The 24,877-nt window shown below is 39.0% G+C and overlaps 1 protein-coding gene across 1 annotated transcript in view; it reads right to left on the bottom strand.

The window, feature by feature from the left end:
* enkur (enkurin, TRPC channel interacting protein) overlaps positions 1–24,877 on the bottom strand; it is a 51,107-nt gene that overhangs the window by 7,919 nt on the left and 18,311 nt on the right. The gene's annotated exons all lie outside the window — the stretch shown is intronic.

Here is a 24,877-nt window from a genome sequence, read left to right as displayed (position 1 = left end):
TTATCTGGTATCTTATAAATTCTCAAAAATCTTGCCTCCATCTATAACCTATATATTGCTCTTCTTCCAATAAAATTGACACAACTAAAGGTAAATGATGAGACAATATTGCTTGATATTCAATCTTTTGAACCCTAGCTTGTAGTTGAGAGGAGGTTAAAAACATATCTATACGTGAATATGTCTTATGTCTAAAAGAATAAAATGTGTAGTCTCTAGTACCAGGATGCATTTTCCTCCAACTATCAATAAATTACATTTCATTCATAAAATTCACTACAGTTTTAACTACTTTGCTTTGAAACCATAATTCCACCTGATCTATCCAACTTCGAATCAAAAGTAAAATTAAAATCTTCTCCCATAATTATTTTCCCCTTTGCATTGGTTAATTGCTTAAAAGCAGCTTGCATGAATTTTCCATCATGTATATTCAGTGCATATGTATTCATCAATGTCCAATATTCTGAATACATTTTACAATCACATATCTTCCCACTTTGAGGCCTTCTTCAACCTAGTGACAAACTCCCTGAGCTCTCCTTGCATGACCTCTTCCCCCTTCCTATCTATGTTATTGGTCCCTACATGGACGATGAGATCTGGCTGATCACCTTCCCATCTAAGAATGTTGTGAAGTTGATCTGAGATATCCCATACTCTGACACCATGGAGACAACACACCATCCGGGATTCACAATCTCCTCCACGAAACCTCTCATCTGTATTCCTAACTATGGAATCCAATATCACTACAGGTCACCTCTTTTTCCTCCTTCCCTTCTTAGACACAGCACCAGTCTCCGTGCCAGAGACTTGATTGCCATGGCTAGTACCCAGTAGGCCATCCCCTTCAATGGTATCTTAAAAGGCATAGTTTTTCAGGGGATGCCCATTGGGGGGCCCTGCTCTGCCTGTCTGCTCCCTCTCCCTCTCCTAACTGTAACCCATCTACCCTCTTCTTGTTTCCTAGGTGTAATAATGTCCCAGTAATTCCTAACTATCACACCTTCGGCCTCCTGAATACTCTGGAATTTATTCACCTCCTGCTCCAAAGCATTAACACAGCTTGCCAGGAGCATCAGCTGGATGCTTCAGGGAAACTACTGACTTCCCAAACAATCCACCACAGAAGCATTACCCTGCTCTAGGCTCCATACCCACGCTCTCCCTATCATTCCCACTCTATCACATTCTCTCTATCTCTATCCCACCCTTTCTACACTACACTACCACTCTCGGTCCACTACGCTGATCGTGTGTCTCCTGGGGGAGACGTTAAACAAAAGAAAAATCCTGCGGTCAATTTCAGGAAAAAAAACTTTGGCAAATTTCTCCACGACTCCTTAGTGGCAATCAAGCAAAGCTCCAGGAGATCACTGAAAATAGTGATGTACTACCAGCAATACTATTTCTAGTATTATACGATAGTTTAGACCAAAAATTAAAAAGAAAGAAATATTGATCTTGCCTTCGCCACTTCCCCCTCTGGGTTTCACCAGCTTGGACTTCTCTCCATGGCCTGCTGCTCCAGTCTCATATGTTCTAAAACAATGGTTCTCAACCTTTTTCTTTCCACCCATAGGCCAGTTTAAGTATTGCCTATGCCATAAGTGCTCTGTGATTAGTAAAAGGGATTGCTTAAGGTGGTGCAACACACCTGTTAGATTTTTGGCCCACGCCTGATCCATCGACTATCCTTTGCTCTCTATGGATGCGGTGTTAAGACTAGAACTACAATAGAAATCTGCAGTTATCATGTTTATCTCTCATGACCAATCTGATTATGACCTCAACTCCACATTCCCATTTACCTGCATAATACTTGATTCCCTTGTTTCTTTGGCTTGGCTTCGCGGACGAAGATTTATGGAGGGGGTAAATGTCTACGTCAGCTGCAGGCTCGTTTGTGGCTGACAAGTCCGATGCGGGACAGGCAGACACGGTTGCAGGGGAAAATTGGTTGGTTGGGGTTGGGTGTTGGGTTTTTCCTCCTTTGCCTTTTGTCAGTGAGGTGGGCTCTGCGGTCTTCTTCAAAGGAGGTTGCTGCCCGCCAAACTGTGAGGCGCCAAGATGCACGGTGTGAGGCGATATCAGCCCACTGGCGGTGGTCAATGTGGCAGGCACCAAGAGATTTCTTTAGGCAGTCCTTGTACCTTTTCTTTGGTGCACCTCTGTCACGGTGGCCAGTGGAGAGCTCGCCATATAACACGATCTTGGGAAGGCGATGGTCCTCCATTCTGGAAACGCGACCCACCCAGCGCAGCTGGATCTTCAGCAGCGTGGACTCGATGCTGTCGACCCCCGCCACCCCGAGTACTTCGACGTTAGGGATGAAAGCGCTCCAATGAATGTTGAGGATGGAGTGGAGACAACGCTGGTGGAAGTGTTCTAGGAGCTGTAGGTGATGCCGGTAGAGGACCCATGATTCGGAGCCGAACAGGAGCGTGGGCATGACAACGGCGCTGTACACGCTTATCTTTGTGAGGTTTTTCAGCCGGTTGTTTCCCCAGACTCTTTTGTGTAGTCTTCCAAAGGCGCTATTTGCCTTGGCGAGTCTGTTGTCTATCTATCAAGTTTATCAAGTATCTATCTACCATGGTCTTCAAGATATTCAAATTTCAAAGATTCTCTACCCTTACAGAAAAATAAAATTGCCTAATCTCTACTTTGAATGAGCAATCTTTTGTTTTTAAAGACTGACCTACAATGGAAAGCATTTTTTCATATATATTGTCAATATTTTGCACTACCTTGTCAGTCAAGTGTTTTTTCACTCATGGGTGTGGCCACGTTAAGGAGCTGAGTGTGATAGTACAGATCTATTACCAATGTACATAGTGTATATAGTTACTGTATCTAGACTGTGCTTACAGCGATTGGCTGAGAGCTAAGCCATGCCTATTGTCTGGGCCTTAAAGGGTTGTGTCCCTAGCCAGGTCGGATCATTCCGGACTGGTCGGCCACCTGTGAAGAGCTCCTGTCTTTTGCTAATAAAAGCCTTGGTTTGGATCAACAAGTCTTTGATTCTTTTGACGAGCTCTACACTGAGCAGTCGTACTTTGAAAGACCTCTCCACAAAATGTATTAAAAAGACAGTTAAAAGCTCAAAACCAGATTTTAGTGTCAAAAATGGATAAAACTAGTGCCAAATGACCAAGGCAATCAAAAGCAAAAGCTGAAGAAACAACAGCTCAGCCAAGAACATCGAGTGGAAACCCGATGAGGAGCAACTCAGGAGGAGCCTTGGACTGGCTGAATCCAGCAGAGCTTTGGGGGGGGGGGGGGGGTGGTCGGGGGGGAAGAGTCGGCTCAACATCCTGACAAAATAGAAATTTTATGTTCTCGTTTTACGAGTGTACAATCAGTGATGAGAAACATATCAGAGAAGTAATATAAATCAAAGAAGTCATGGAAGACAATGGAACAAATGACTCATTCAGAGGTTGAGCTGGACAAAACAAAAGACATGCTAAGGGCATAAAGAAGTGGAAGCATTTTTAAGAAAGTTATAAAAAGATTAAAGTCGCCAGGTGAAAGGACTGGAAAGACCATTTCAAAACAGGACTAACTGAAAGACGTACCTTTTTATTTGTTATTGAACTGTCTTGCTTTCACTAATTGTGGTTTATATGGAGAGCACTGAAAGACAAAGGTGGTAAGGAAAGTAGCAAGGTGGAAACTCCAATTTTGGGGGGTGGGGTTGGAGGTTGGGAAGAAGATGGCACCAGGAGAGGAGCGGTTTTAAAACATGGTGCTAAAGGGAGAATTTCTTCTTCTGCGGAAGAATTTGCGGGGCTTCCGGGAACTATTATCAATGCCACTGTCAGAGCTAGGAATGTGTGTGTGTTTCTTAAAGGGGAAATATATGTTGGAAATGTTTCTTAAAAGGGAAATATTATGCCAGTATTTAAAAAATTGGAAAGATTCTATTTGAAAAATTATATGGATAAAACACTGAAGTTTATTAGTCTTAATATTAATGGGATGGCGGGGCGAGGCAAGATGGCATAGAGGACAGTCGTGCGATCCCACCCTTCCTCAGCTAGTTTTTTTAAGTACCCATTTTTAAAGTTTATAAAAGTGAATAAAAATTGTATTTTTATTTTTTGGAACATTAGTGGGTTATAATGGCTACTAATGTAAAAAAAAAGAAAATTCAATTGCAGAAGAAACTACCTTTTAAGAGTGCTGAAGAATTGAGGCCTACCTGCCTAACTGAAGCCACGGAGTCGACTTCGGGAATTTGCCTTGAGAGGACCCCTGCCTGGATGAGTATGACGCTGGCGCTATCCTGCCTTCACAAGATGGCGCCAGCTCAATGACGAGCTTGGTTGATGCTGAACCACGCACCCATGATGCCGGGCGCGTGGGCAACCCAACCTAGAAAGGAGCTCACCCTGCCGTCGGGTGGGCCTGGGACGCGCAGAGTGGCATTGGAAGACTCACCTGTGCATTCCCTGACTTTACCGGGTATGCGCGGTGCCTCTAGGGTTTGGGAGCTGTGGATCAAGTGTGGGCTGTGGGTGGGCCTGAGCGGCGGAGTCTCAATGTGGTCGGGGTGCCGTCGTCGGGTGTTCAGGCCTGCAGTCGCACTGGAAAGGGACCAACAACATTTGAAGAGGAAGAAGACTTACCTCTACTGGGCGGCACGCAGGAATAATTGGAAGTGGAGACTAGAGAAGGTAGGCTTCAAAAAGAGGCACTGGAATCTGGAATGGAGTCTATGTGTGCTGTTTTGGAAGGGATTGTTTATCAAATGGATAATATGTTTTAACAAATGACTCGAGGATTTTTGGAAGTGACAACTAAAATGAATACTATGTCTGAAGATATGACTGCAGTTAAGAGTGATGTAATAAATGTATCAGATCAGTAGAAAATTTTTTTTAAATTGAAAGAGCTTTTTTTGAATGTAAAAATCAAGTTGAACGTAATAGGGAAAAAATGGAGAAAGTGGAAGATTCTTTTGTGGATTGGGGAATTCAGAAGTAGGAATTATTGAAAAAAAATTGATTCACTGGAAAATCAAAGTCAGAGAAATAATGTGAAGATTGTGGCTCTTCCAGAAGATATCGAAGGTTCCGATCCAATAAAATTATTTAAGAAATGGATTCCCGAGATGTTGGGCAAGGAGTTTTTTTTGGAAGGCCTAGAGTTGGACCGGACATATAGAGCGTTGCAGAGGAAACCGCTTCCGGGACAACCGCCACAGGCGGTCTTAATCAGTTGTCTGAAATATCAGGACAGAGAGATGATACTACAGTCGGCGGCGCAGAAGGGACGACCAAGTCAATCTCCAATGATGACTCAACATAACAGAGTATTATTTTACGCAGATCTAAGTCAGAAGATTATTAGGCGAAGTCGGGAATTCAATTCGGCTAAAGTGTCGTGGCAGAACGCTTACAAATTTGCTTTTCGTTATCCTGCAGTGTTAAAAGTCTTTTATGGTAATTTTCAATCTCAATTTTTTTGAAAATGACCATGATGCATTAATTTTTATAATTCACTACCAGAGTTGCGAGGAAATGGTTGATCCTCGCCGCCGTTGCCTAAAAGGAAGGCAAATGGAAATGGCAATGGGAATGGGAAGAATGGGAGAAATGGGAAGAATGGAAAGAAAGAAGTGTTAACTCAAAGTCTTTATGACATTGAAGACTCAGACCAATCATTGGGATTGGAGTCAATAGGTTGAATATATTTATTATATTTGATTATGTTGATGTGAATAATGTATTTCTGGCTGGGGGGTGGATGGCATTGAAATCTTTGATAGTCATCTACCATTAGTGGGGTTTACCATACTAAGTTTTTTTTTAGGGCATTACTACCTTTGGGTAGTTTTTTTGGGGGGGGTTAATAAAACATTTTGTTTTGAAATTTTTTTTCTTTTTTTAAATATTTAGGGGAGGGATAGTGATTTTAAGATATTATAAGGGGAGCAATTTGTACTGAGTGATTATATTGTTAATTTGTTGGGATGTCTAATCTGAAATTTGCAACTTTTAATGTTCAGGGGTTAAATAGCCCGATTAAGTGAAAACGAGTTCTGGCTTATATTAAAAAAATGAAAATTGATATTGCTTTTTTGCAAGAAACACATTTGACTGAAAAAGAACATCTCAAATTGACGAGAGATTGGGTTGGTCATGTGTTTTTTTTCTTCATGTAATTCCAAGGCAAGAGGTATAGCAATTTTAATTCATAAGAATTTGCCCTTTGAATTACAATCTATGGAAGGAAATGTTGGGAGGGTTTTAAGGGTGAATTTTAATATTTTTGGTGAATCTTGGTCTTTGCTTAATGTTTATGCACCTAACGTAAATGATGAGCATTTTATTTCTGATGATTTTGTGTTGTTAAATCAGGCTAATGAAAATATTTTAGTTGGGGGAGATTTCAATTGTGTTCTGGATCCTTTATTAGATAGATCTCCAAAAAGTATAAAGAAATCAAAGATGGCGATACAAATTGGGGCCTTGATGAAAGACTTAAATTTGGTGGATATTTGGGGAAGGGTCAATCCTACGGAGAAGGATTTTTCCTTTTATTCGTCTCGACATGATTCATTTTCCAGAATAGATTTTTTTTAGTATCGGCACATTTACAAGGAAGTGCATTACAGGCGGAATATAAAAGCAGGGTTATATCAGACCATTCTTTTTTTTTCTTGTGTAAGTTCAGAAGTGGTACGCTCATTTTATAGATTGAGATTTAACACAATGTTGTTGAAAAAAATCAGAGTTTGTTACTTTTATTAAAGAACAGATCACTTTGTTCTTAACTGAGAATGATAATTCTGTAGATAGTCATTTTGTGTTATGGGATGCACTAAAAGCTTATTTAAGAGGGCATATTATTAGTTATACTACTAAAGTTAAGAAACAGTATATGGCAGAGAGTTTAGAACTGGAGAAGCAAATTGCTGAATTGGAGAAGGAATTTCAGAAAGATGTGACAGAAGATAAAATTATCAATTTGAGCATTTAATTAATCGATCTAAGCAGTGTTATTATGAGTTGAGTGAGAGACCACATAAGGTACTTGCATGGCAGTTAAAGATGGAACAGGTTTCACATATTATTAATGCTGTTAAAAAGAACTCAATAGTTTTCTAAAAACTTCAGGAAATTAATGACCAGTTTTATTCATTTTATCAAAAATTATATACTTCTGAGGGGAAACAGGATAGTGGTTCTATTGAATCCTTTTTTATCCAAACTAATGTTACCAGCATTAAAGGAGGAAGATGTTGTGGAATTGAAAGCTTCGTTTACAGAATTTGAGATTAAGCAAGCTATACAGGAGATGCCAAATGGAAAGTCACCAGTGGACGACAGATTTTCTGTGGAATTTTATAAAATTTTAAATGAAGATTTATCCTCTGTGTTTGAGGATGTATTCCAACAATTAACTGAAGAGCACAAGATGTGGAAAAAGCATTCAACTGTTTGGAATGGCCCTTTTTAGTTAAAACACTAAAAATTTGGTAGAGGCAGAACATTTATAAATGAGATAGAAACTTTATACCATATAAAGTGCAAGCTAAAATAATAGCAAATAATCAGAGGTCAGCGGTGTTCCCCTTGAATTATTTTAGCGATTGAATCACTGGCAGAGATAAGAGATCTGGATACAAAGAGCTTCAAAGTCAGGCAAGAAGAACACAAAATCAATCTATTTGCTGATGATGATTTACCCGTCAGAACTCGATAAATATGATAAAATTGACATAATGCCATTTACAAATTTTAACTACGAAGGATACCAAAAGGAAGCAAATTTAAATGGAAGCCAGTTGGAATAAAATATCTTGGGATAACTGTCAATAACTTGCAAAATCTGTACAAACTAAATTATGTCCTCTTCTAGGGAAGATACAAAGAGACTTACAGAAATAAAGAATTACCAATTACTTTCATGGGAAGAGTTTACTGTGTGACAGAGTATATCGATATGTTTTTGGGAAGTAAATTGGGAAAGGTTTGTTAGAGTAGGTTACATACAAACACTTTAAAACAGATGTTATTTGAAATACTCGAGCTTTCCCCCATGCTCGACGTGTCGGGGCCAACAGCTTTTGCAAGAGTTTTTAAAGAGTGCTCAAGAGACTTCACTAATGGATTGTTGTTTACAAAAGGCAACAAATGAAAGAGTTTGTCGGCCCCGCTTCGGTCTGGAGCTGTTGTAAGAGGGTCTTTGCAAGCAGATAGAGTAAAACAAGCTTTCTCTGAGAGAGAGAGAGAGAGAGAGAGAGAGAGAGAGAGAGAGAGAGAGAGAGAGAGAGAGAATGACAGAATGAATGAACTTGTTACAACCAGAAAGAACAGCTGGGACTGGAACAAGACAACCTGGCAAGCTTGTGGAAAGCCCCATTTTGGAAGATGGCCTGAGGTTAAAGCCCTTGTGGTTTATCCGAGAGAAGAGGACTGGCAGTCTAATGTTTCACTTGGAATAAGAGAATCAAAAAGGAACTCTTTGGTGACCTGAAAGAAAGGGGTTATCATCTGGAGAACCCTGAAGGGGCAAGTTTCTTTGGCAAGACACTGAAGTGGCTGATGGAAGTAAATATACAATAAATCTCTCTCTGAAAACTGACAAGAACCTTCCTGAATGATCACCATTTACCTTTCAAGCCCCAAAGCCTGGTGAACTTTATAAATGCTAAATTCTGTGCACAATATAAGAATGGCCTGCAACCAGTGAACTTGGAGGAATGAAAAGTGAGATTGGACTATGAACCAAAGAACTAGAAGTTAGGTTAAGTAAGTCAATAGTGATAAGTTAAAGTGTGATTCTGTTTTCATGTTTAAAGATAATAAAAATCATCTTTAATTTAAATAACTATCTGTCTTGGTGAATATCTATTGCTGCTGGGTTTTGGGATCCTCTGGGCTTGTAACAACTGCATCAAAATGAAAGTGATGCCAAGATTGCAATAATTTTTCAATTGCTGCCTATCGCATTGCCCAAAAAATTTTTAAGCTACTAAACTACCATATTAGACAGTTCCTATGGAATAATAAGGTATCAAGAATTGGATTGGAAAAACTGACATGGGACTATGGGCTGGGAGGACTTAGACTCCCAGATTTCAAAAAATATATTACCTAGCTGCATAGGCTAGATTTCTCCCAGTCTTCTTCACTGAAGATAGCCCTCTCTCCCCCACCTTGGGTTCAAATGGGAATGTACTCAATGGAGGGTGGGAAGCAAAGGACTTTATCTAAAAATGGAGTTTAAAATCACTAAAGAAATAGATGGATAATCCCATTTTAATACATGATTAGAACATGGCAAGAAATGAATGAATGTATAGGTAAAAAAGTTTGGATATCAACAAAAACTCCACTGTGTAAAAATGTGTTATTGTCAATGAACATAAGGCAATAGAATATTTAATGTGTGGTATGATAAAGGTATAAGATATATTAAGGACTGTTACATGGAAAGAACTCTTATGTCCTTTAAACAATTAAAATACAAAAACAGAGTGGCCAATGGGACCTTCTGTTTTCTCCAGCTTAGATCATTCTTAAGAGAAAGATGGGGATCAACCTGAAATTAGTGAAACTGAATGAACAATTTGGATGGGGACCACATCCAAATTTATAACACAAATATACTATGCTCTCCATAGCTAAAGTGCAAAACCAGGATTACAGACGTCAAGAGAAAGATGGGAGTCAGATTTGAGTGTGGTGATTTCAGAAAGAAGCTGGTCAGATTGATGCAAGGACAGCATGACATCAATTATAAATGCAAGATAATTTGCAGTATAATTTGTTTTACACCAATTATATTTTACTCTACAAAAGTTACACAGATCAAAAGCCAAAATTTCAGAGATCTGTTTCAGATGTGGGACTGAGACAGGAACGTTTCTACATGTCACATGGACATGCATGAAGGTGAGGCCATTTTGGCAAGAAATCATAGAAAAATTAACCAGGATAACAGGAGTGGCCTTCGCGGGTGACCTGGAGCTCTATCTATTAGGTAATTTCATGGAAATAACCAAGAAATTGACTAAATATCAAATCTCATTTATAAAAATCTCATTTATACTGATGGTAGTGAAAAAATGTATTACGATCACTTAGATGCATGACTCCCCTCTACTTATAGCACGATGCGGAAAAGAACAGCTGTATATCTATGGGGGAAAAAAATCACATAAAGAATAAAAATGACACTTTTGTAAAGGTCTGGCAGCCATACCTGGACCGCATAGGGGCCCAGACACAACAATGAAAAAAGGTAATAAAAGTAATTATTTATACATATAGTTTCGCCAACTTTATATATTTAAAATAGACGTAAGCTCTGATGGTGAACAGATTTGTATGTATGGTGGTGGGGGAAAGGAGGGAAGGACTGTTTTGTTTGTTGCCTTTGTAAGAAAAAGTTTAATATATTTTGTATTTAAAATGTTACTGTTTATATTTTTTGGGAAAAAAAAATCAAAAATAAAATATTCAAAGTCCTCTTTCACTCTCCTCTCTTAAGTGGATGCAAGCCAAGACCTTCCTCCACTTGCTTATTCCAGGTACTAGTCGAGTAAACATTCACAGAATTCCTTTATTTGTTAAGCTTTGCATGAAAACCAATGTTGCTGGTGATCTCAGGACACTGATTTCTTTGCAAAAGTACAAAAGGATACTCTGTAGCCACCAAGAAGCTATTAATTGTCTTATTCAATAGAAAGCAACTCCCATTTATTTGAACCTTAGTACCACCTTAAATTCCCAATCTACATCACGCCTTTCATTCATTCATTGGATGATGATTTAATTATGATTTTCTCGTGCAAATATTTGTGCAATGAGAGAAGGTCACATTAATTACTTCAAAATACTTTTTTCACTCCTAAAATTATACCACTTCACATTTCCTTGGAGGGGAAACTGTCACATTTCCTGTTCTAAAAGGAAGACAATAGAATGCCTGTAGAGAGAGAGGTGACATTATAAATTAATTAGCAATCCATTCACATAGATGTTCTTTGGTACATAGAATTATTCTTGGCAGTGTCTAAGAAGTTCGCAAGAACAGAAACCATCAAACTTGATATGTGGCATGGTTAGCGCAATGCTGTTACAGCACCAGAGATCGGGGCCAGTGTTTGAATCTCATGCTGTCTGTAAGGAGTTTGTACATTCTCTGCATGTTTATATATGGGTTTCCTCCAGGTGCTTCGGTTTCCTCCTACTGGAGGTTATAGGTCAATTGGGTGTAATTGGGCAGCATGGGCTCGTGGGCCAAAAGGGCCTGTTACCGTGTTGTCTAAATTTGGGAAGTAGCTCTAAAACATACCACAGAAGTCAAATGGGCAGAGAGAAATATATAGAGAGGGAGATGGAAGAGAAGGAGATGAGAACTGATTGATTCAACACAGGAATAAGATGAAATTATGTTCATTTGAAAATCTTTCATCATTACCCATTCATATTATTCATAATTCAGAATGCACGCTCCTAAACTAAACAATCTCTGTCTGTCTCGCTAAGAAAAACATCTGGTGAGAAGTCTGACAGCTCTACAAATTCCTGTTTCTGATTCACTGACTTAATGTCATGATACCTTACTTAATCAAACACAGCCTACACATACCCACATGGGAGGAGGTAAAAAAGTGAGATCATAGGCAGAAATTTTCTGATAAAATCCATTGCAAAATCACACCCACACACACGCACACACACATCCACCCACCCACCCACACACACACCCACCCACACCCACCCACCCACCCACACCCACACACACACCCACCCACCCATCCACACACACACCCTCACACCCACCCACATACCCACACACACACCCACACACACTCCCACACACACACCCACACCCACACACACACACACACCCACACACACACCCACACACACCCCCACCCACCCACACCCCCACCCACACACACACCCACCCACACACCCACCCACACACACCCCCACCCACCCATCCACACACACACCCACCCACACACACACACACCCACACAGCACCTGCAAACTTGAGTGTTGTTGATTAAGGCAAGGCAGATCTAAAATTCATATATTCTGGTTTCATACTCTAAATCCTATCGAAATGTCTAAATTATGTGTTTTTAAAAATTATTTACTTCACTATCCAAGACTGCAATAGTTTATCATACTTCAGGATACATAAGCATATACAAGTATATTAATCTGTTTCAGTTCTACCTCCAAGCTGGAAGCTGTTCTCTTCCTTCCTCTTTTTTTTCCATTTGGTTTTCCAGACTCCGAACTAACAACTTTCACTTATTTAATGTACTCAACGCTTCAAAAGCAATTCCACTGAATTAACACCTTGCCGCATATTTCTGATTCAAACAAATAAGCATTACAGAAAGTGTTTCCTTTAATCTGTTAACTCCTCTTGAAAACATAACTTGAATGTCCCCTGCAGTTGGACATCTAATTTAGACGAATCATTGAAAATAATCCACCTGTGGCAGTCACTTCCTCCAGAAATTTTTAGACGTACTTTCAATAGTAACAGGAACACGAGCAAGAGAGGCCATCAGATCCTTCAAGTGTGTCGTTCTATTTAACATGATCATACCTGACCAATGCTTGCCTTAACTCCTCATCTGCTTCCTCCATACCACTTGTTCGATCAAATATTTATCCACCTCCCCTTGCAATATTTGATGATCTTGCTTCCCTCACTTTCAGGGGCAAAAAACTGCAGAGATGCATGACCCTCAGATGAAATTTCTGTACCTCAGTTTTAAATTACCTGTCCCTTATCTTGACCGATGTCTCCTTCTTCAAGAATCTCTTATTAGTGAAAATACCCAACCATCTACCCTGTCAAGCTCCCTTAGGATCTTCTGAACTCAAGGGAATACAGACCCAAACGGTCTATCCTTTTCTTGATAGGACAACCCTGTCATTTCAGGAAATAGCCCAGTGAATGTCCTTTGTACTGCATCCAATGTTAGCATAACATAGGTTAACAAGACTACACATCAATATCTCTATTTTGCAGAAAGTAGATAACACCAAGTTCCTTTGAGACTACTTAACTAGTGACCTATTGTGGACACACATCTCCTCACTTGTCATTAAGGTGTAACAGTGAATTAACTTCATGAGAAGACTGAAGCAGGCAAGGCTATCAGCCACCATCATTACAACTTTCTATAGGAGCTCTATTGAGAGCATCCTGGCTAGTTGCATCACAGTGTGGTATGGTGGCTGCAAAGAAATTCCTCCTGCAGAGGAATTAGGGGATATGGGGAGAAGGCAGGTAGGTGGAGTTAGGTCATAAATTAGATCAGCCATGATCGTATTGAATGGCGGAGCAGGCTTGATGGGCCATTTTTGGCCTACTCCTGTTCCTTCTTCCTATGTTCCTATGGATCAGAGGCCAATCCACAAGACCACAAGCGTGGCAGAATCTTTGGACTCTCCCTCACCCTCATCCATGTGATGGTTGTCTGAAGAAGACTTGCAAAAATTGCTGAGGACCCCTTCCACCCTATACACAGCATCTTTCAGCTGCTCCTGTCAGTAAAGAAATATAGGAGTATCAGAGCCAGCACCACCAGGCTGGGAATTAGCTGCTTCCCATGGGCAGTGAGAATGCTGACCATCTGAGACGCTCATACTTATGAAATAATATTTATTTGTATAGATGAATACTTGTCTTGCATATGTATTGTCCATCTCTATGTGTGCTATGTCTGATTCTGTGTCTACATGTTTTGCACAGAGGAGCTGAGAACGCTGTTTTGTCGAGCTGTATTTGAGCAATCTGATAATAATAAACTTGACTTAATTTGGGTTTAATTGGGTAGCATGTTAAATGGCTGAACTCTGCTTCTGTCATGCTGTAAATAAAAAAAAAGGTGAGGGGACTAAAGTATTCCAGATGAAGCCTCCCCAAGATTTGTACAATTGCAACAGAACCTCCCTACTTTTAAACTGCAATTTCTTTGCCATGACCAAAATGCAATGTGTCTTAACTGTTTTTGGATCTGCCTGCGAGCATGGACTAGAACACCTTGATCCCTCTACACTTCACTCACTTAAAAAATTATTTTACCAAAGTACATGACCTCACACTTCTCTACATCAAACTCCATCACCAGCCTTTTGCCTACTCACTCATTCTATATTCTTTCCAGTTGCAGAATACTGAATCTTGATCACAACATGCCCTTCCACCTGTTTCTGTATTGTTGACACATTTGGGAACCAAACATACCATTACTGCCACCAGATCATTAACACAGGTAAATAGTGAACAATTGCAGGGAAAGATCTGATCCCTACAGAACTTCACCAGTTATCGAAGGGCAAAGTCATTTTGTAGGAGACCCTAAAAGTTAACCTCCAGGTTGAGTCAGTGGGGAAGAAAGTGAATGCAATGTGGGGATTCATTTCTAGAGAAATATACAAGAGCAAGGATATAATGTTGAGGCTCTATAAAGTACTGGTGAGACCTCACTTGGAGTACTGCGTACAGCTTTGGGTGCCTTATTTGAGAAAAGATGTGCTGGTGTTGGAGAGGGTTCAGAGAAGATTTACTAGAATGATACAAGGAATGAAAGGGTTCACATATGAAGAATGATTATCAGCTCTTGGACTGTACTCATTGGCCTCCTGAAGAATGAGGGAGTATCTCAGAGGTATTTCAAATGCTAAAAGGCCTGGCCAGAGTAGATGTGGCAAGTTTTCCCCTGGTAGCAGATTCTAGGACAAGAGGGCATAACTTCAGGATAAAATGGCATCAATTTAAAACAGATGTCTTTAGACAGCAAGGCTGTTGGGTGTATTTAAGCAGAAATTTACATATTTGATTAGTCAGGGCATCAAGGATTATGGGGAAAAAGCAAGGGAGTGGAGCTGAGTAGGAAGATGAATCAGCTCATGATTAGAATGGCAGAGCCATCTCGATGGGTCACTGGGCCTACTTCTGGCTCCTAGGTCTTATGATTTTGTGACATCCTTCCTGTCTGAAAAAGACACATTTACCCAAATCTCCATTTTCCAGTTTCAGCATCCAATATTTAAAAAATTAAAACATATCATCCTCTGCCGTTTCAGCCATCTTCCACCAGACTCATCTTCCCTTTTCCACCTCTCTCTACCTTCCACAGGGACTATTCCCTCTTGGACTCCCACGCCCATACCTCCCTTCCCTTCAAACACCCCCTTAGCACCTACCCCTGTGACTGCAGGAGATGCTCCACTTATACCCACAGCTTCACCACCATTCGGCACACCAAATAGTCCATCAAAGTGAAGCAACACTTCACTTTGAAGCTGCAGGGGTCATCTACTACAACCAGTGCTCCTGTTGTGGTTTCTTCTACATCTGAGAGACTGGATGAGGACTAAGAGATTGTTTCGTTGAGCACCTCGGCTCTGCCTGCTGCAATGGTGTGCCACCCATTTCGATTCCCCACCCCATTCGCATGCTGATATTTCTCTCCATGGTCTCTGCCAAACTAAGACCACCTGCACATTTGAGGAACAACACCTCATATTTCATCTGAGCATTCTCCAACCGGATGGCATTAACCAACTTCTCCAGTTTCCATTAGCCCCCTGCTCCCCATGTTTCATTTTCTATAGCTCTGTCTCTCTTTCTCTCTCTTCCCTTTTCTTTGTCTCCTTTCCCCAGCTCTGCTTCCAGGGTCAAAAACAACTCAGTCAACTCTCACCTTTCCTCTCTCCTGTGTCCCATCCATATCCAATTAATACTTTTTGTCTGTTCTTATCCCCTGTCTATTCTTTCCTTGTGCTGAGCTTTTTATTTCAGGCATCTGCCTGCTTTTTACTCATACCCTAAAGAAGGGCTCCGGCCCAAAACCTCAGTCGTTACCTTCTATGAAGGCTGGAAGACGTGCTAAATTTGTCTAGCATGCTCGTGTTTTTACTACAGTCACAGCATCTGCAGACTTTTGTGCTTCGCTCTGTTTGCTTAATGAAACAGCCAGTTTTCAATTAATTCTAACATGATTCCTCTGACGGGCCTTTAACTTGTGGACCAGAGATAATTTTGTTATAAGGATTTTAAAATGCAAGCATATCTATTTGAAGAGCCTTTGTTCTACCCTTTGTTGATCATTTGCACAAACACAAAATCACCATTGTATATTAGCAGTAAAAATTATCAGGTTTTCACACCATTGTCATTACCTTTATTTAACTTTAAGGGCATGACTTTCATATCCAAACTGAACATTTAAACTGTTCACTCTGCAGAAGATCCTTCACTGCAAGATCTTGTCTCATTACACCTGACCAAATTAAAACTATTATATTGTGTTTCCTGCTTATTTCCACAAAATACTGTTCTGAGAAATTGTCTTGAAAAGATTCAATGCTTTATCCTCAAAGCTATATTTGCTAATTTGATTTGTCTGATTTATATGATGAAAATTACTTATGAATACTTGCAAACTTTTGTTATTTCTTTATTTATACTCTTCCCTATCATTCTGGTTTTGTTAGAGGCCATAGAGACTACTCCCATTAATGATTCCTTTCCTTGGCTATCTCTGATCAATACCTAAACCATTCCATATCATTGATTTGAGAGGGGGAGATGAAGGGAGGGGCAAGCTTGCACTGGATAACATGCATGTGGTTAAATGTGAATTTGCAAGCCAGCAGTTGTGGCCAATGCAGAGAGCAAAAGTGTTCATCAAACATGAGCAGCAAAATTGTATATATTTTATCATTATCAAAAGTCATGTGTAATGCAGTCATGTGTAATGCAGTCATGTGTAATGCAGTCATGTGTAATACAGTCATGTGTAATACAGTCATGTGTAATACAGTCATGTGTAATACAGTCATGTGTAATACAGTCATGTGTAATACAGTCATGTGTAATACAGTCATGTGTAATACAGTCATGTGTAATACAGTCATGTGTAATACAGTCATGTGTAATACAGTCATGTGTAATACAGTCATGTGTAATACAGTCATGTGTAATACAGTCATGTGTAATACAGTCATGTGTAATACAGTCATGTGTAATACAGTCATGTGTAATACAGTCATGTGTAATACAGTCATGTGTAATACAGTCATGTGTAATACAGTCATGTGTAATACAGTCATGTGTAATACAGTCATGTGTAATACAGTCATGTGTAATACAGTCATGTGTAATACAGTCATGTGTAATACAGTCATGTGTAATACAGTCATGTGTAATACAGTCATGTGTAATACAGTCATGTGTAATACAGTCATGTGTAATACAGTCATGTGTAATACAGTCATGTGTAATACAGTCATGTGTAATACAGTCATGTGTAATACAGTCATGTGTAATACAGTCATGTGTAATACAGTCATGTGTAATACAGTCATGTGTAATACAGTCATGTGTAATACAGTCATGTGTAATACAGTCATGTGTAATACAGTCATGTGTAATACAGTCATGTGTAATACAGTCATGTGTAATACAGTCATGTGTAATACAGTCATGTGTAATACAGTCATGTGTAATACAGTCATGTGTAATACAGTCATGTGTAATACAGTCATGTGTAATACAGTCATGTGTAATACAGTCATGTGTAATACAGTCATGTGTAATACAGTCATATGTAATACAGTAATGCAGATCTGCAAAAGATTTGTGGTTATAGGTTTTTATTTCTCCAATTAAATTTTCAATCAAAATGTCATAATTTAAACATTTTATCAAAGTTTCATAAATGAAATTATATTAAAATGTCAATTAATCCAAAATATTTTTTTATTTTCCAAGAATTTCTGCTGCCTAACAAGCTCTTAGGTTTTCATGACATTTACGAGAAGCTAATCTAATAAATCACATATTCCTCATTTAATCCCAAATAAATTAACTAAAAAATTCCCATTGAATTATTTTCTTAATCCATTTCTGGCTGCAGGATGTTGATTATACACTTTTCCACAACTTGGTACAAAGCTACAATTTAGATAAGCCAGATACAAGGATGAAAACTAACTATAATTTTATGCAATTTTTAAAAATTTAACATGGGTTTTGCAAATATATGAAAAGGATAAGGAGAAAATTTTACTTATCAAATTTTGAGATATGATCAGATATTTTCAATGGTGATAACGACATATGGTTTTGATGAATGGGATGCAAGACAATAAGATATAGGAGCAGAAATAGGCTTTTCAGCCCATTGAGTCTGCCCTGCCATTCAATCAGGAGCCGATCCATTTTCCCCACTCAGTCCCACTGCCCAGATTTCTCCACATAACCTCTGATGCCCTTTGGGTCTAATCAAGAACCTATCAATATCTCCTTCAATATTTGGCCTCCACAACTGCCTCTGGAGCAAAGGAAATTCCTCTATATGTCTGTTCACAGTGGACACCCTTCAATCCTGTCCCTTCTTGTCCTACATCTACCCTTCCATGCCTTTCAATATTAGAAATATTTCAGTGAGATCCCCTGATTCTACTAAATTCCAATGAGTACAGGCCAAGCATTACAACCATATAACTATAGAACCATAGAACATTGCAGCACAAAAACAAGCCTCTTAAGCCATTCAATCTGTGCTAAACCATTTTATTGCCTAGTCCCATTGACTTCACCCTGTCCATAGCCCTCCATACCTCTCCCATCCATGTACTTGTCTAAATTCTTAATAAATGCTAAAATTAAGCCTGCATTCACCACTTTACCTGGAAGCTTGTTTCACACTCCCATCACACTCTGTGTGAAGAAGTTCCCCCTTATGTTCCCCCTGAACATTTCCCCTTTTCTGGTTTGTATCTCACCAACCCTCAGTGAGAAAAGCCTACCTACATTTACTCTGTCTATTCCCCTCATAATTTTAAATACTTCAATCAAATCTCCCCTCATTCTTCTACACTCCAGGGAATAACGTTCTAACCTGTTTAACCTTTCCTTGTAACTCAATTCCTGAAGTCTGGGCAACATTCTAGTAAATCTCCTCTGCACTCTTTCAATCCTATTAATGTTTTTCCTGTAGTTAGGTGACTACAATTACACACAATACTCCAAATTTTGCTTCACTAATGTATTGTACAGCTTTATCATAACAGCCTAACACCTATAATCAAGTCTTTGATTTATGAAGGCCAATATGCCAACCCTATTCACCTGTGATGCCACTTTCAGGGAATTGTGTATCTGTATTTCCAGATTCATCTGTTCTACCACACTCATTAGTGCCCTACCATTTACTGTGTATGTCCTTTCTTGGTTAGTTCTTCCAAAATGTAACACCTCCATTAAATTCCATCTGCCAATTTTTAGCCCTTTTTCCAGCTGGTCCAGATCCCTCTGCAAACTTTGAAAACCTTCTTTGCTGTCCACAATGCCTCTAAACTTGGTGTCATTTGAAAACTTGTTGACCCAATTTACCATATTATCATGCACATCATTGCTACAGATGACAAACAACATTGGTCCCAGCACTGATCCCCGATGCACACCACTAGTTACAGGCCTCCAGTCTGAGAAGGAATCATCCACCACGACTTTCTGGATTCTCCCATCCAGCCATTGTTGAATCCAGTTCACTACTTTACAATGAATATCTAGCATCTGAACATTCCTGACTAAACTTCCATGTGGGCCTTGTCAAAGGGCCTTACTAAAGTCCCTATAGACAATATCCATAGCCTTTCCTTCATCAACTTTCCTGGTAACCTCCTTGAAAAACTCTATAAGATTGATTAAACACAACCTACCACATACACAGCCATGTTAACAATCTGTTATCAGCCTCTGGTTATCTAAATAATTGTATATCCAATCTCTTAGAACCCCTTCCAATCATTTACCTACTACTGATGTTAGGCTCACCAGGCTATAATTTCCATGTTACCTTTGGGAGACTTTTAAAAAAAACACAACAGAGCATGAGCTACCCTCCAATACGCCAGAACCACACCCATGGCTAAGGACATTTAAATATTTCTGCAGGAGCCCTTGTAATTTCTGCACTAGCTTCCCTCAAGGCCTGAGGAAATCTCTTGTCAAGCATTGGGGATTTATCCACCCACATTTGCTTTTAAGACATTAAGTACCTCCTCTTTAACCTGTGTTGGTTCCATTACCTCATTGCTTGTTTTCCATACTTTTTTTTTGGAATATTTTATTTTTGATTTTTAAAGATTCGTAAATCCAAACAAAAAAAAATTTTTCAACAATAGTATATTGTATACAGAGTCTTTTTTTCCCCCTATTCCTCTTGCCTCACTTCCATACCCATATACAACAAAGAAAGGATTATATAAATGAAATAAATACAAAGCACCAAATATTGGAAAACTCACAAACCCTTAAGGGAACTTAAGAAAAACCCAAAGAAATCCAAAATAAATAGTTAAGGATTGAAGTACAAGTGTACGCCAACTGCACCATGATCCACTACATTGATCTCAACCATTTCACTATTGGCATAGATTGTTGCATTCATTTATTCAGAAGGGGTATAATTATATCTGCGTACCAATGTGTTGCAGATAGAGTTGCAACATCCTAGCAAATATGCCATATTTCCTCCTTTAACTGCTTGTGATCTTCTCCGGGGAATCCAACTCTGTATTTCCATTTTCCATTGTCTAATATTTAGTTGGGAGTTGGACTTCTATGTGACCATTATATACCTCCTGGTCACTGACAAGGCGACCTTCACAAACTGAATTTGGTACTTGGACAGTTTTAAACACACATCCATAATGTTTCCCAGAGGTACAATTCTGGATCCTGTGGAAAATCCACATTTGTAATTTTTTTTTCCCCAGAATGTCCCCCAGGTCTTCCCAGAAGGATATCACCACATCTAGAGCACATTTCCAAAATTTCTGATTTAGATTTATGCAATTTTTGTGGTGTGAGGTACAGTTGATGCGGGAAATTATATTGTACCAACCTGTACCTGACATTAATAACTGCTGTCATGCTGTCCAGACACAAGCCTTACCAGCACCACTCATGGATTGTTGGGTCTAATTCCCTTTCCAACCTTTCCTTCAACTTGAGTAAGCCTGGCTCTGACCCTCACTTTGGAATAGGAGATACATCATAGAGATGAACTTGTGCGTATTCCCCTTTTGAATTAGAATCTCCATGTCACTACACACGGGCAGGGCCATAGGTGGTCCCAAATTATCCCTTAAGAAATACTTCAGCTGAAGATAGCAGGGGAAAATTTTATTAGACAAATCATATTTATTTCTTAACTGTTCGAATGACATAAGCTGCCCTTGCTCATAACAATTCTCAATACATCTGATCCCCTTCTGGCACCAGGTGTTCAGGATCCTATTATCCAGAGTCATGGGTATTAATTTGATCCAGGTCAAGGGGTCATTAAGAGATATCCCCACCTTTATTCCTATACGTTGATTTATTTTTGCTATGTCTGAATATCATGTTTTAATATGGGGTTATCCATTTCTTTGACATCAATTTAGTGCCCCATTAATATATAAACTCTCCTGCTATCTTTTGTCCTAACATATGTAGTCCAATTTGAGCCCAGGAGGAGGTATCACCTCCCTCAAAGAGTGAGGCGATAAACCTCGACTGGGCCACCCAATAATATTTTTTTAAATCCGTCAATTTCAGATTTCCCTATTTATAATCCCAATTCAACTTCTCCATGGAGATTTTAGGCACTTTACCATTCCACAAGAACTTTCTGACATACCCATTGAGCATTTTAAAGAAGTCCTGGGGAAATGGAATGGGCAAGGACTGAAATAGATATTGTAGTCTTGGCATCACCTTCATTTTAATGGAATTAATTCTATCCACCAAAATTATGTGCAGGATTCTCCATCTACCAGGGTCCTCCTCAATATTCTGGAGCAAAGGGAGATAATTGAGTTTATAAAAATTGTGTAAATCCTTATGTACTTTTATCCCCAAATATATAATGCCCTCTTCCATCCACTTTTATTGCCTGTAATCCCCCTTTGTCAAGTGCATGATTTCACTCTTATACAGATTTATACCCAGAGATCTTGCCATAATCTTCCAATATGGTCCTCAGCCTGGCCAATGACCCCACCCCCACCTGGGTCAGTCAAATATACAAACACATCATTTGCAAATTGTGACAGAGTATATAGATATGTTTTTGGAAGATAAATTGAGACAGGATTTGTTAATGTAGGTCACATACAAACACTTTAAAACAGATCTTATTTAAAATACTGGAGCTCTGCTAATGCTAGACATGTCGGGGCCTCAGAGCCTTTGGAAAGCTTTGGAGAGTGCCTAAGAGACTTCACTAATGGATTGTTGTTTACAAAAAGGCAACAGATGAAAGAGCTTGTCGGAGCAGCATTCTGTCTGGAGTGGAACTTGCTGTTCTAGGAGAGTCATATGGTTTTGCAAGTAGAGAGAGTCAAACAGGATTTCTGTTTGAGAGAGAGAGAGAGAGAGAGAGAGAGAGAGAGAGATCAGTTCTACAGTTTTACAGTCAGCAGCAGCAACTGGAAGTGGAACAGGACAAGCTGGCAAGCTGGTGGAAAACCCCATTTGGAAGACAGGTTGTGAGTTCTTAGTTCAGCCTGGTCAAAGCTCTTGTGGTTTATGTAAAAGGAAAGGACTGACTGTCTAATGTTTCACTTGGAATAAAAGAAATAAAAAGGCACTCTGTGGTGACCTGAAAGGAAGAGGTTATCATCTGGAGAACCCTGAGGGGGGCAAGTTTCATCAGCAAGACACTGGAGTGGCTGATTAAAAAGGAATCAGTTGTGGATGTCCTGGAACAACAAATCTCTCTCTGAAAACCGACAAGAACCTTCCTGAGCAGTAACCATTTACCTTTCAAGCACCAAAGCCTGGTGAACTTTATAAATGTTAAATTCTGTGCACAGTATAAGAATTGCCTGCAACCAGTGAACTTGGAGGAATAAGAAGTGAGATTTGACTGTGAACCAAAGAACTTTACTGAACTTATACACATATTACATACACGTGCACTTAGAATTAGAAGGGGGTTAAGTTAGGTTAGTTAAGTCAATGGTGATGTTAAAGTGTGATTCGGTTTTAATTTTTAAAGATAATTAAAAGCAACTTTTGTTTTAAGTAAATATTTGTCTTGGTGAATATCTATTGCTTTCTGGGCTTGTAACAAAATAAATTGATTTTATGCTCCTCCTGACCCAATTTGAACCCCTTTGTTTCTGGATCCTGTCAGATGGTTTCTGCCAGCAGTTCAATAGCTAGTATAAGCAATGCTGGGGACAGAGGGTAGCCCTGCCTACTAGACCTAACCAGCAGGGACACTGGAAAGATTTACCCATTTGTATAAATTTTAGCTTGGGGTTTATGATAGAGCATCCAAACCCAATTAATAAATGGTTGTCCCAATCCAAATCTCTCTGGTACTTTGAATAACAAATCCCACTCTAGACTTTCAAAGGCCTTCTCTGCGTCCAGAGCTATGGCCACACCTGGATTCACCCTTGACTGTGAGTAATATACGTACATTTTCTGCTGATTTTCCCATTTGTTTAAATCCAACTTGATCTGGATTTATTAATTTGGTAAATACTGACCCAAGCTAGCTTGTTTTCCATACTTCCCATGACTCTGTGACCATTTCCTGAGTAAATACTGATTTTTTTAAAAATTGTTTAAGATCTCCCCAATTTCTTTTGGTTTCATATAAAATCAACCACTCTGATCTTCAAGGGGCCCAATTTTGTCCCTTACTTTCCTTTTACACTTAATATCCCTTTAGAAACCCTTAGGGTTTTCCTTAACATTGTCTGCCAAAGCAGCCTCATGTCTTCTTTTAGCCTTTCTGATTCCTCTCTTGAGGAATTTCTTGCTTATTTTTAAAAAAAATACTCAAGTACCTCGTTTGCTCCATTTTGCCAATACCTGTTATACACCTCTCTTCTTCTGAACCAGATCTCCAATATCCATTGAAAACCAAGGTTCCCAATCCCTGATAACCTTGTGTTTAATCTGGACAGGAACATACAAACTCTGTACTCTCAAAAATTTCACCTTCAAATGTCTTCCACTTAACTCACACATCCTTGCCTGAAAACAATTTATCCCAATCCTCACATTACAGATCCTTTCTCATTAACTCAAAATTGGCCCTTCTCTAATTTAGAATCTAAACCCAAGCCCCAGATTTATCGCCCCTAATTAACTTGAAACTAATGGGATTATGATCACTGGACCCAAAATGCTCCACTGCACATACTTCTATCACCTGTCCTGTCTCATTCCCCAATTGAAGATCCAGTATTGCATGCTCTCTAGTTAGTGATTATATATTGATTGAACAAACTCCTTTTTTATATATTTTATTTAATATAAAACCACATAGCAAACATATCACACTATTTCAAACTTAATCTAAATACCTGTTGTATTTTATATTAAAAATGTAAAGAAATACAAAAGAAAGAAAAACCTATAAATCCCCCCACCCCAACCCCCTACAAACTAAAAAAAAAGGACAAGAAACCCACAACAGGAACACTTCACTTTTGAATACTTTTAAACATAAAAATATTTATAGAGACCTGTAAGAGAAAGGGTATGTTCAAGATTCATTTAAATTTTAACACAAATATGGGCTCTATATTTCACAAAATATATATTTATCTCTTAAATTATAAGTAATTTTCTCAACTCTGAACTTCTGCATGCCATCTATTCATTCCCAAATCAGTATCTGACCTTCAAGTTATAGCAATACATTTTCCAGGTATTGCCAAGGCAATTTGAATAAATTTTACTTGATACAGATTCAGTTTTAATTTAGGTTTAATCCCTCTAACATTCCCCAGTAAAAATAACATTGATCCTGTGGGAATCTTACTCCAGTTATTCATTCTAATAAATTACC

The sequence above is a fragment of the Narcine bancroftii genome, chromosome 1 (genome assembly GCF_036971445.1).
Source record: "Narcine bancroftii isolate sNarBan1 chromosome 1, sNarBan1.hap1, whole genome shotgun sequence".
In the NCBI taxonomy this organism is placed as follows: Eukaryota; Metazoa; Chordata; class Chondrichthyes; order Torpediniformes; family Narcinidae; genus Narcine; species Narcine bancroftii.
This window is presented reverse-complemented; position numbering and strand designations above follow the sequence as displayed.